The 11240-nt window shown below is 45.5% G+C and overlaps 1 long non-coding RNA gene across 1 annotated transcript; it reads left to right on the top strand.

The window, feature by feature from the left end:
- Positions 1–221: 221 nt before the first annotated feature.
- On the top strand, positions 222–6643 carry LOC144101928 (uncharacterized). The gene is made up of 2 exons (XR_013308107.1): positions 222–641; positions 6468–6643. It is a non-coding gene; the product is annotated as an uncharacterized LOC144101928 (long non-coding RNA).
- The last annotated feature ends 4597 nt before the right edge of the window (positions 6644–11240 follow it).

Raw genomic sequence — 11240 nt, 5'->3', positions numbered from 1 at the left:
TTAACCATCTACCATTGTGCACGGACAGAAGCCCAAAGACGTGAAGAACACCCACGTTACGTGATTGTAGGCAAGAAATGCACGTGTGCATTGAAGTTAATCTCATGCTCGGGCACCTCTAGAGTATTGGCGTTTCTTTGCGCAGCTGAGAACCGAACAGGAAGGAGGAGAAGAAAGAATATCTCGAGGTCCTCGTCCTAACCCACTCCGCTGCTCGAACTGCGCGAGGCATCGAACGCACGCCATCTTTAGTTTACGCCCATTCTTTCAAGAGGCATCGCCAAGCTATGTGCGTCAAACCAGTCCGTCCCGACCTGTCAGCTGCTCAGCTCCATCAAACTGCCGGCACACTTCAGGTCTTGATGCAGAACGACCTTGAACAAGGTGCTGACTGCTGCTGGCGGGACTGCTGCAGGCACTGCGCAACCCAGGTCTCGCGCCCACCCGGCCAGCCACCGGTCGCTGAGCTCGCGAAGTGCTTCCTCGCCTCGGGGCAATGCCGCACCAGTACCATCGGAGCAGAACCCCTGGCGACTACCACCGCCACCGTGGCCAAGGGGAGCTTAAGTTGCCAGAAAGGCCTCCGCGGGAGTACACCATGCCGGGCACAGCAGCCAGCTGTCCCCCCACCGACCTGCGAGGTGAGCTTGCTTCTAAGTCCTCTCTGGCGGCTTGCTTCGGTGCACTGACTGGATTTTCTTGTAAGCTTCTTCTCCAAACCTCGCATTCAAGGTAATCGGTTGATGCTCGTTTTCGGAACGACTGAGCCTGTTGCCGCTCAGTTCTCACCTGCAGTATCTGGGAAGTATCGATATTTTAATCCATTTCGAATAGCGTTCATGGGCATCGTTTTATTTTCACGCCTTATGCTCGGAACCAGCACCTCGCTGCCCGTAAGTTTTTCAGAACACAGTGAATGGGATATAGGATGTATTGCATGTAGAGGAAGAACTCGCAGCTGGTGGCTAGGTGCGGCGTGTTGCTGGTGTCAGCGGCCGTCTCCTCCTTTCAAAGAACAAGGACCTCACTCGTAACTAGGCCGTGGACTTTCCAGGGTTTAACAGCGAGAGCTGTAAATGTATTGCTCAAGCCAAACACAAGATGAGAAGTACAACGGCAGCCGTGTAACACATCAGCATCACAGGCGTAACGCGTTCTAGCCGGCGGTAGCAGCCCAGAGGAAAGCATTTTTTCTCACTGCGCGGTTCAAGTTTCCACATAGAAAGTGAGCCCGTTATGCGCCCTTTCTTCAAAACCAAAAGTGTGTTAAAACCGCGAATAAGATTAGGCAGCCTACTACCCAGTCTCACATTATTCACAGCCAGACACTCAGCTGGATTTGAGGGTTGTGCATCACTGGCTCACTTTGCTGGTACACACATCAACCCCGCCGTGAGAGTTAAATATGAACGCAAACTGAAAGCTTGTTTCTACCTTTAATTAGGTTAATTCAGATCAATGAGAGGGGCCTTTCTCGTGCAGTGGATGTAGCTGTGGTGATGACGGCGATAATGCTTCGATGATGACGGCAGCGTCTCTGTGGGCACTGGAACATTGTGAAGTTTATGCTATTATACGGACGGAACAAAAAAAATCGCTCGTGTTTTAGCATTGCTAAGCACGAAATATTGCTCGCAAGCACAATTTTTAGCAGGTGGACACCACACCCACGTAATTGAAAGCACGACTGCTGTAACCACTGTCCCAGGGAAACAGTTATGCGCGTCTTTAACTTTTTCATCGTTATTGCTTATTTACGCAATGTACGCCGTCAGCCTATAGATGCTCCAGTTCTGCATTTCTGCAGCAATGTTGTCAATTCAAGCGCGTATTGCTCTAGTGTCGGATTTCTGCCACAACGTTGTCCACGCCAACGCATGCAGCGCACGTCTCTCTGTCACTACCGTCACCCAGATGAAAGCGCGAATATTAGGTTGATAGTAGTATTAGTTGATGATGACGATGATGTGCAATGCACAGCGCGAGAGTGTTGCAGTTGAACATAAGGCGTGATCGGCTGTGGCGGTGGCTTCCTGTTCTCATGCAGTGGCCTAGCGAAGCTAATCTGTTCGGGCCCCGCGGGTTCGAATCCCAGTCGCGGCAATACTTTATTGCTTATTGATGGTTTGCTCAAGGATACCCTCAAGGCCAAGCTTTGCACAAACTGGTGGGCAGGTTTAACCTCGTGAACATGGGTAGCATGAAAGTGTTCTAGCACAGCTTCCGCCATCACCACGTTATCACGTTTCAAATAACACTCGCGGTAATACAGGATGTGCTACGTCCTCCGCTATGGACGAGGTTAGCGCTGCAGAACACAATCATGGTTCGGCTGTCCCAATAAACTCTTTGGTTATTGTTGGTGGCTTGCTTTATTGCGTTCATTACCAGTAAAGTCTCGTCATCGACTTTCTAAAAAATCAGACATAGTTGAAAAAACTTTGTCCCAGTTAAAAAGGGCGAGTTCAGAGTAAAAACCAAGTTTATAGAATTTTGCAAAAAAGTGGAACTGACATCGTTGGGAAAGCAGATAGACAAAAGTAGAGAAAGGTTTTTATCGGTATTTTTTACAGCGAAAACGCATAAGCCGGACATTCCTTTCAGAACCATTTTAAGAGAGTCTGATTGTTGGAAGCACTGCGCAAGTCAATTCCTGCAGAAAAAGTTGAATTTGTTAGCGGTAAACGACCCATTCAGAACCAAAAAATCCGACGATGTTGTGGAGCTTTTGCAGGACAATGAAAATATTGGTTATGTTTTATCAGTAGATCTAAAAGATTTATTCTAATCAATGCCACAGCGTGAACGTTCGAGTTCGGTAAATTCATGCATTGAAGAAAGCTATGCAATTGCGTTCCGGAATGCTGCTGGACTTCCTGTTGGGAATTTTTTAAATCTGTTGGAATACTGCCTTAAGGTTACTTTTATGGTTTTATTGACCAGCCATTTCTATAACGGAATGAAATTTGTATTGGTTCGTGTGTTGCTGCTGTGCTCTGCGATATATTTTTAGCCTGTATTGACCGTTCTTTAGACCATGTTTTCAAAGCAGGGAAGATTTTAATGATTTTTTGAGTACGTTGACGACATTTAGTGGTTTTAAAGGCTGACTGTTCCAACCAGGATACGATTAATGAAGTTTTACGTGATTTTAAGCAACATAGACAAGGTCTTGTTTTTACCCACGAGCTACCCCAGAGGAATGTTTTGCAGTTTTTTGACATCCAGCTTGAGGTCTGTGAACGCCATACTTGCTGGGAATACCTACCACGACCAAAGAAGGATCTCTTGCCTTTCAAGTCTGCTCACTGAAAGATCGTGAAAAGGGGCATAGCAACTTCATGTATGAAATCGGCCCTCAGAAAATCGTGTGCGCATAAATCGCAAGCAAGTTTTGATAATCAGTTGTGCCGGCTTGTGGCAGTAGGTTACCCTGTTTCGCTTTTGACAACTGTTGCTGAAGCCCTGATTCGGAAACATAAAACGAGAGCGCCAAAAACGAGGGTGGCCGAATATGAAACTTACAGGCCTCTGGTGATGCCTTACATACATAAGGTCTCCCACCAACTCAAGAGAGTGGCTAGCAGGCATGGAATCTCTCTGGCGTTTTCTGCGCCGAACAAGCTTTCTAAGCTGTGCTCCCGCACGTGCGGTGATGCAAGGCATGGCTGCCAAATCAGGCATGGGACAACCTTTTTCCCTTGCTCCATCGGAGTCGTGTATGATTTCCCACTATTGTGTGGAAAGATGTACATCGGGCAAACAGGGCGTTGCATAACTGAGCGACTCAGGGAGCATGCGCTAAATGTGAGGAACAAAAATGACAAAGGTGCTCATCTTGCGTCACACATTATTAACTGGAGCAATTGTGCACCGCGATTCGAAGAGACGGCGATTCTGTGCAGGAGCAGAAACCAGCACGCGCGGCTGGCTCTCGAAGCATTCCATATTAAGAAAAAGGCTGAAGGATGATGTGTGAGCGCTACTTCCTTACCACTTTACTCCGCTGAATTGAAGTTTTTCTGCTCGCATCATTGCCTGTAATCTCACATGACTGGAATTTTTGTTAGCTTGCGCAAGTGTGGAAACATGTATATCTATGCTTTGGTGTGAGAAGAGCAAAGTAGTGGTTAGTGTTGCGCCAGTCCTTGTGTTTCTTCCGTGTATGTGGTTCGTCGAATGTTTTGCGCACATCGTTCATCTTTACGACCATGCACCAACTAGGCCCAAAAGAAGTGTTTTTGAAACGAACCATTAGTTGCTATCCGCATGATAAAAAGAGAAAAAGCCGTGCAGGTAGAAACAGAGGACCCAGTTATGGCATACAGGACTCTTTGGCCGTCCCAAGCGTGTTCAGTACAGCGGCAGCAGATGTTTCAGCTATTCGTGAAAGCATCATCCAGCCCATCTCATACGTGAGGCGTTGGGAGCATGAAGCCGAAGTTATAAAAATCCAAGCTAGATCACTTAGCTCATTATTCTGCTTCAGAAACAGAGTTTCTAAAAGTGTCACTTTGTGCCTGACGTCCGCTAAAGAGCGCACACAATGGGCAGAATTTTCCAGTATTTCATACCGAGCGGCTGCACGTCATGAACACTGCCCGTCATATCTCAACACCTTCTGTGGGATCTCCGTGCGCTCAGTTATCGAAAGAGCAATGCACACAATTTTCTAGGGTGTGGGCACGGCTGACATGCTGAATTCGTGCTGCCTCATTTTGGCGAAGCAAGTTTCTCAGCTCACTTCATTTTTATTTGCCGAAGACCAATGAGGGAGAAAGTTGGGCAATAATAAAAGCGAACGCCGGTCTAAAAATATACTCAACAGGAAAGGAAAATTAGTACATTCGCAAAAACTTTTCATATCGTTTTATGCTCCTCGCGTTGCCATTACACACACTGGAGATTCGAAGATCGTTCCCTCAGTGAGTGACGGGTCCGCAAGGTGCCATCCCCCCGGCCCACTCTTGCCTCTCTCTGCATTTTTCCGCTGATTTCCTCTTGGCTTCCCATAGCATTTTTCACTGAGAGGCTGAGCGCGCAAATACAGCACAAGCTAAGGAAGAGTGGGCGAACACTGAGAGTAGATAGCGACGATAGGCGAGCAGAGGGGAGAGTCGCCGTGTCGTGACTTCTTCAAAATTGTGGCATTGCCAGCCATGGGTGGGGGGGGGGGGGGGGTGAACGAAAGCTGACACCTCGGTAAACAACACACTAGCAGTTAAAAGCGATTTTGTGTTTCTTAGGCTTCGGGAAAACTCGAGAGTTTTTCACGCCAGGCTGCACGACTTATGCAGTTATCCGAACCAGTTTCTCGCTCTTTCCAGCCTCGCATTGTCCACGCCGTGGTGAAGTATGCATGGCTACCTCCTTAAACCGAGAATAATCTTGTCATTCCCTTGTTGCAGGTCGCCTTATGACAGCTGAAGTACTGACTATAATGCGTTGAACGATCGAGTAAACAGCGACACACCAGACTATTGAAACTGCCGCCTCTGGCTCCCTCATGCAGTCAATGAGCGTCGGCGATTAAGTGCACCGCCTGAAGGCTAAATTTATCTTCCAAAATCAGGGCCCGCTGAATAAGTCAGTTAGGATGTTTATCTGCGTCGATAAATTGACCTGCTGTTATCAAAAAGCGGCTGCATTCACGGGAAACGAAAATTTTACTACCCATCAAACCTGTAGCAATGAAACACGTGTGACCCCCTTCAGCGGCCGTCTTCGAAAGCAAAGGGCGATGCGTGATTACGAGCTCATTTTTAAGGCTAGGCTAACAGTAATGATGCAATTGTTTTTAGTCATGATATCAGGGATTTCTGTCGAGTGTTGTGGTGAATTTTAGGCATAATTTTGAAGGTAAAAACGGCCATAAACAGCCGCAAAATCGGTGGTTTACTAAGAACAAGAGTTAGAGTTCCCATTATCAATTGAACTCATGCAAGCATCTTTGCATGTGCAGAGAGTCTACACCGACGGGGCCACCCAAACTCCAATTTATAAAACGTGCAGCCCATTCATCTGCGTCAGGTCCTCCTTCAGATGAGCTGTCTTCGTTTAAAAAAAAAACGTGCAACGCTGCCTCAAGCACCGCCTTCATCTCACGGCCCTTATTTAACGGTCTGGTAGAATAACAGCGTAAATAAGGACTATCAAAGGAGCAAACGTGCTCGCATACCGGCGAATACTTTCGTTTCATGTTGGCATAAAGCGGAATATACAAGACTGGCGAAAGCTCGTCTGCTGCCGCATTACGGTGTAGCGCCATTGAAAGAGCAGCCGCCATTTTCGAAGGTGTCTCTCTATTACCTGAACTATACCTCAGTGTGTTGTTTTGTGTAACACCGCACGGGCTTCAGAGGTCACTAGCGAACAATTTGCGGCATTGAACATAATTTATTTAGTGATTGCTTATGTGTTTTCCTTTTGATTCGCCACCCTCATTGACCCTTTTCTCACCTACGCAGGCTGCTGAGCATGGAGCTTGCGAGCATCAGGATCGCATTCGGCCGGCTCTGCGCAGTGACGAGCGAGCAGAAGCCGCAGTTTTATGTTTAAATAATTCTTTTTAGGTATTAACGTCCTGGATACAGTTGTCAATATTATTCCAATTTATCAAATAAAAAGAATGCATTAGCCGTTTTATTGTTTGTTTAACAACCCAGAAGCGCTCGGCGAGCACTCATTGACCGTTTTTCTACGGAAGATTGTTCACTTCTAAGAAGTGGTTAAAGCTCCAGGTACAACTGCATTAAACGGGCTTCTAGATGCTGCAAGAAAGGCTGTGTGCATACGTACCACACATGGTCAAAATAGTAATCAGTGAATGGAGGTTTTGTTAATTATGACGTAGAGTCACTACTGACACAGATTATACACAACACCCAGCCGTAGGCCATCCAACCACAGGGGGTGAGCTCTCGACACAGACGGCAAATTTCGCTTAGGATGCTGTCCATGCTCCCCAAATAGTTCGCTATTTCAGTTATTGTTCGAATGCTGTGTTATAATCTTTCTACGTAAGCGTGTGTTGGGAAGTAAAACAAAACTGCCTATTAAGAAAAGGCTGCGCGTACTACTGGGCCTGCCCTAGAATTTAGCTACGCAAAACGCCACGCGTCCTGGTACTGGGTGGCCATTCCTTGTTCAGGCAAACTTGGACTGCTTCTGTCGCCGCGGTGGCTCAGATCGCTATGGCGGTCGGCTGCGGCGGCGGTCAAACTTCGATGGAGGCTTAATTGTAGAGGTCCGTGTACTGTGCGATGGCTGTGCACGGTAAAGGACCCCGGGTGGTTGAAGTTTCCGGAGCCCTTCACAATGGCATCCCTGACAGCCTGAGTCGCCTTGGTACCTTACACCACCATAAAACATAAACCATGTACTGCTTGTGTTCTTTTCGAGCCATTGTCATGTCCATCAGCTTCTTCAGTGACGGACACCAGTGTTCATTTATATACACAGGATGTGTTACAAAGTGACCCAGGTCCCTTGTTGTGATTCTTTATTTTCTGGCTTTTTCAAGCAAAGCGTCTTGTTTTGATTATTTCTGAAACTGTACGACTATGTTTTTGCATGCGGAATTTTTAGTGAGAACAGGGGTCACACTTCGATGCCGTGAGGTCTTACGGGAAAATTAAGAGCCTCCTCAATCTTCTCAATAATACCCGTAAGAGTTTCCGTCCAGAATTCTAGCAGACGAGTTTTTTCTCGGAATTGGTTTCTAGAATACTGCTTGAAGCCATTCAGCTTTAGTTCATAATCAGAGGCCAGGATCTTGGTGCATCTAGGTGAAAAGGCAACGCGACGTAATTCACCTTTAATGATTTGATTTCCTCATTTTCGGCAGGACGTTCGATGACCATGTCACCATAGTGTTTGCTACAGCAGTCTGTACTTCGTGACACTTCTCGGAGCAGCTTCCTCAGATCACATTCAAAGGCGCTGCATCGCACTGTCCGCAATCTCTTTCCTGAATTTTTTTCACAGTTGTTCATGCAACTTTTCAAGCTCACTGGGCATGGTCAAACTGAATTGAAGTTTAGTTCGGAACATTTATACAAAGCATATTTGAAACAACATCTGGATTCCTGGCTAAACTCTAGTTGGGATACAAGCAAAACATATCAAGTGAAACTAAATGCAGGCACCAAAACAAACTGTTTACATTTCACATGATGAAGGCTCTTGCATTCAAATAGAAAGTTTAAATCTCCTTAACCAATGGAGGTATAAACTAACCAATATGTATATACGTACAAATACGAAGTCGATAAAAAATCCAGCATACAGCTAGCGGCGCAAAAAGGGAAAAACAGAAGACATACTTGGCAGCCACAACAACTAAACCCTTTTCACGCGCTTAGATGATTTACAATTGCACCAAGAATGCATAAAAATCTACAGTGTGGCAGCAACAAGCAGCCTTTGAGTGATGCTGTCCAGGTTGCAGCCAACACTGCACCGTGATAAAGGTACACTGAAAAAAATGAAACACATTTAAAGGAGTTTTCAGGTGTCTATACTCGCACCCGGCCCAGAAAGGAGTCTTGGTGTTTTCATACACCTTCCACGCTGGACGTTTTGCAAATGAACCAGCCCAAAATTGAAAAAAGTGACCTAAAGCTGTTGGGGCGACTCGCACGCTATTACCGCCGAGCCTTTGGCGATATAGCACTTCTTACAACCCTACGCCCTTCAGGAAAAATGCATACAATGGTTCATAATTTGTTCCCGCTATATTCGCTTTTCTTAAGTGTTCTTTACATTTACCATTATAATAGTTACATAATGTAATATACCAGTAATACTGGAGCTGTTTATAGCAGCAGACAGGCTGTGCGCCGAAAAAGACCATTCATTGTCTCGCTGATCAAAATACTGTAGAAATGTTGAAAATTCTTATTGTCAAAACAAAGACATCCACAAACAATGCACAGGAACCTTCGGTAATGAATTCCATACTGCCATCCAAGGAACGACTGCAACATGCCTGCGTTATTGGTGTTATGGTGCTGCAAAAATAAGATTCAATTGCACTTACATCTACCTCCTAATTTTTTTCAGAGCAAACAATCAAGAGTTCATGCCTGTGCATCATTATAGACCATCTTGAGCAAGGCTTGGACTGTGATACTGACAACCAGGCATAGTCTGTATGAAAAAATAAGGTAACTTATGCTGAACATCCATAATCTTGACAGTAAGGCAGTTGTAGAGTGAACCGAACTGGTGAGCTTGCTGAGTTGTCATCCTCCCTCGACGAAGAGGTTCTCAGCCACAGCAGGATTTCCTTCGCACAATGGCCTGCATGGTGCGATTCTGCATTTTACAAAAAACAGTACATTTCACATCAGTTTACATTGCTCCATGATCCTTTTAAAATGCCAACATACTTCGCATTAATGATGTGTGATATTATGCATGCTAACGCTAACAGAGGGAATAAAATCTGCCCATATGGCCTGCAAGCGCCAGCTGTTATTCCCTAACTCATTCTAAAGAGGCCATTGTGATTTCAGAGAAAATAGCTCTAAATGGCAATATAAAAACAATGTTTCAGGTAGAAAGCTACCTGTTAGGAAATGGAGTGAAGGTGGTTAGGCGACGCAATTAATTCCGCATGAATTGCTACAAGCTAGTGCTAACCACTAGCTATGCTGGCGAGTGGACTGGCTTTAAAAGGATCAAATCACCACGACAACGGACGAAAATATAACGCACTTCATAATGCTTTACAATCACACCAACGACAAGTGAGGTGTAAATATTCGCTGTTACAGAAGAAAATATAGTCAGTAATGCAACCCCTTCCATGGCAGAGGTCCGCTTCAACGAAACACAAAGCATACATTCATTACTATACCGAGCATGCGACACCTTGAAATGCAGGCAGCAGTGCCAAGTTAGCATATTGTTTGTGTCGGCAGCCACTGAACTCAAAATCCATTAAGAAAAATTTGCACGAGGTCACTAAACTACTTCACAGAAAGCCACCGGGCCAGTTGGTGCATGATTCTTGGCAAAACCGCGCAGTGTAACAGGACACAGACAAGATGACACATATACAGCGCTAATTAACAACTGAGGCATTTATTTCTTAGCTCGCAATAAATACAGGAAGCATCATCCAAAATACTGAGAACGAAGGTCATGGAATCATATTTTTGTGACATCTCTCGGGATTATTTACCTACATTATATCCGTGACGGGATTATATATCCAGTCAATTTCTTTCGTGATTAAGATTATGGATGGTGCGCTTACGCAGGTTGAGGAATTAGTATATACAATGTACACATCATATATCTCACGCATGAGCTATCGCTTATATTTCCTCAGAATTTTACAACGCGGAAAGCACGGAATGAATTTACAGTACAACACGTGTCTTGCTTGCTTGCTGCCATTTCCTCTCTGTTTTGGCGAAATTCTCCATTAGGCAAATGTTGACATGCCGGCCTATTTCTCAACATATGAAGCGCTGCATTACAAAGGGACTTTGTCGCAATTTCTCTCATGTTTCGTCTTACACCGGGCAGTCTTTGAAGTACTTTGGCTGGGTGCGTTGATTACTAAGTTCACAGCAGCCGGCCCGACCACTTTCTTTAGCGCGTGGCTGACACCATGTACATATGGCACGCCAGCTAACTTCTATTCTTTCTGAACGCTCGTTGGGGTTGATCGGCAAATTTCTCTCGTTACCTTGGAACCCAGGCTGCAGATGAGGTCATTTGTGAAACGAGCTTCAAATAACCGCGTAAGATGGGGCTCGACACGTTCCTGCTGACGGTCCATATGCAATCTGTTTAGGGCATTTTTCAGTGCGTCTGTAGCTATAGCATTTTTTTCGACTGCAGAAGATAACACAAGCACATATGGTCCTCTCCGATGTGCAGTCATAGATCGAGACACTGAAACTACCTCCACTGACATTTCTTTGGTCATATCAAAGTTGGCAAGAACTTCGGACGTCGAAAAAATGCCAACAATGTCCTTGCGCTGCCCTTGGTTAGCTTGTGTATTACTGGGAAGTACACAAATCGGAAGGTCGTTATCATATTCGTGCTACGAGAAGTTTCTATTAGTTGGCGATCTTGACAGGTAGGTCAGCAGAAAGTCACTGAGAATTTGTGCAATGCTGGAAGCAGTGCATGCTCCTTGCCACTGAATGTACATATCATCATTAATCTTTACATAGGTAGAACGCAAACAGATGGTTAACCACTCCAGGAATCCATCC

Source organism: Amblyomma americanum, chromosome 1 (assembly GCF_052857255.1).
Source record: "Amblyomma americanum isolate KBUSLIRL-KWMA chromosome 1, ASM5285725v1, whole genome shotgun sequence".
Classification (NCBI taxonomy): domain Eukaryota; kingdom Metazoa; phylum Arthropoda; class Arachnida; order Ixodida; family Ixodidae; genus Amblyomma; species Amblyomma americanum.
This window is presented reverse-complemented; position numbering and strand designations above follow the sequence as displayed.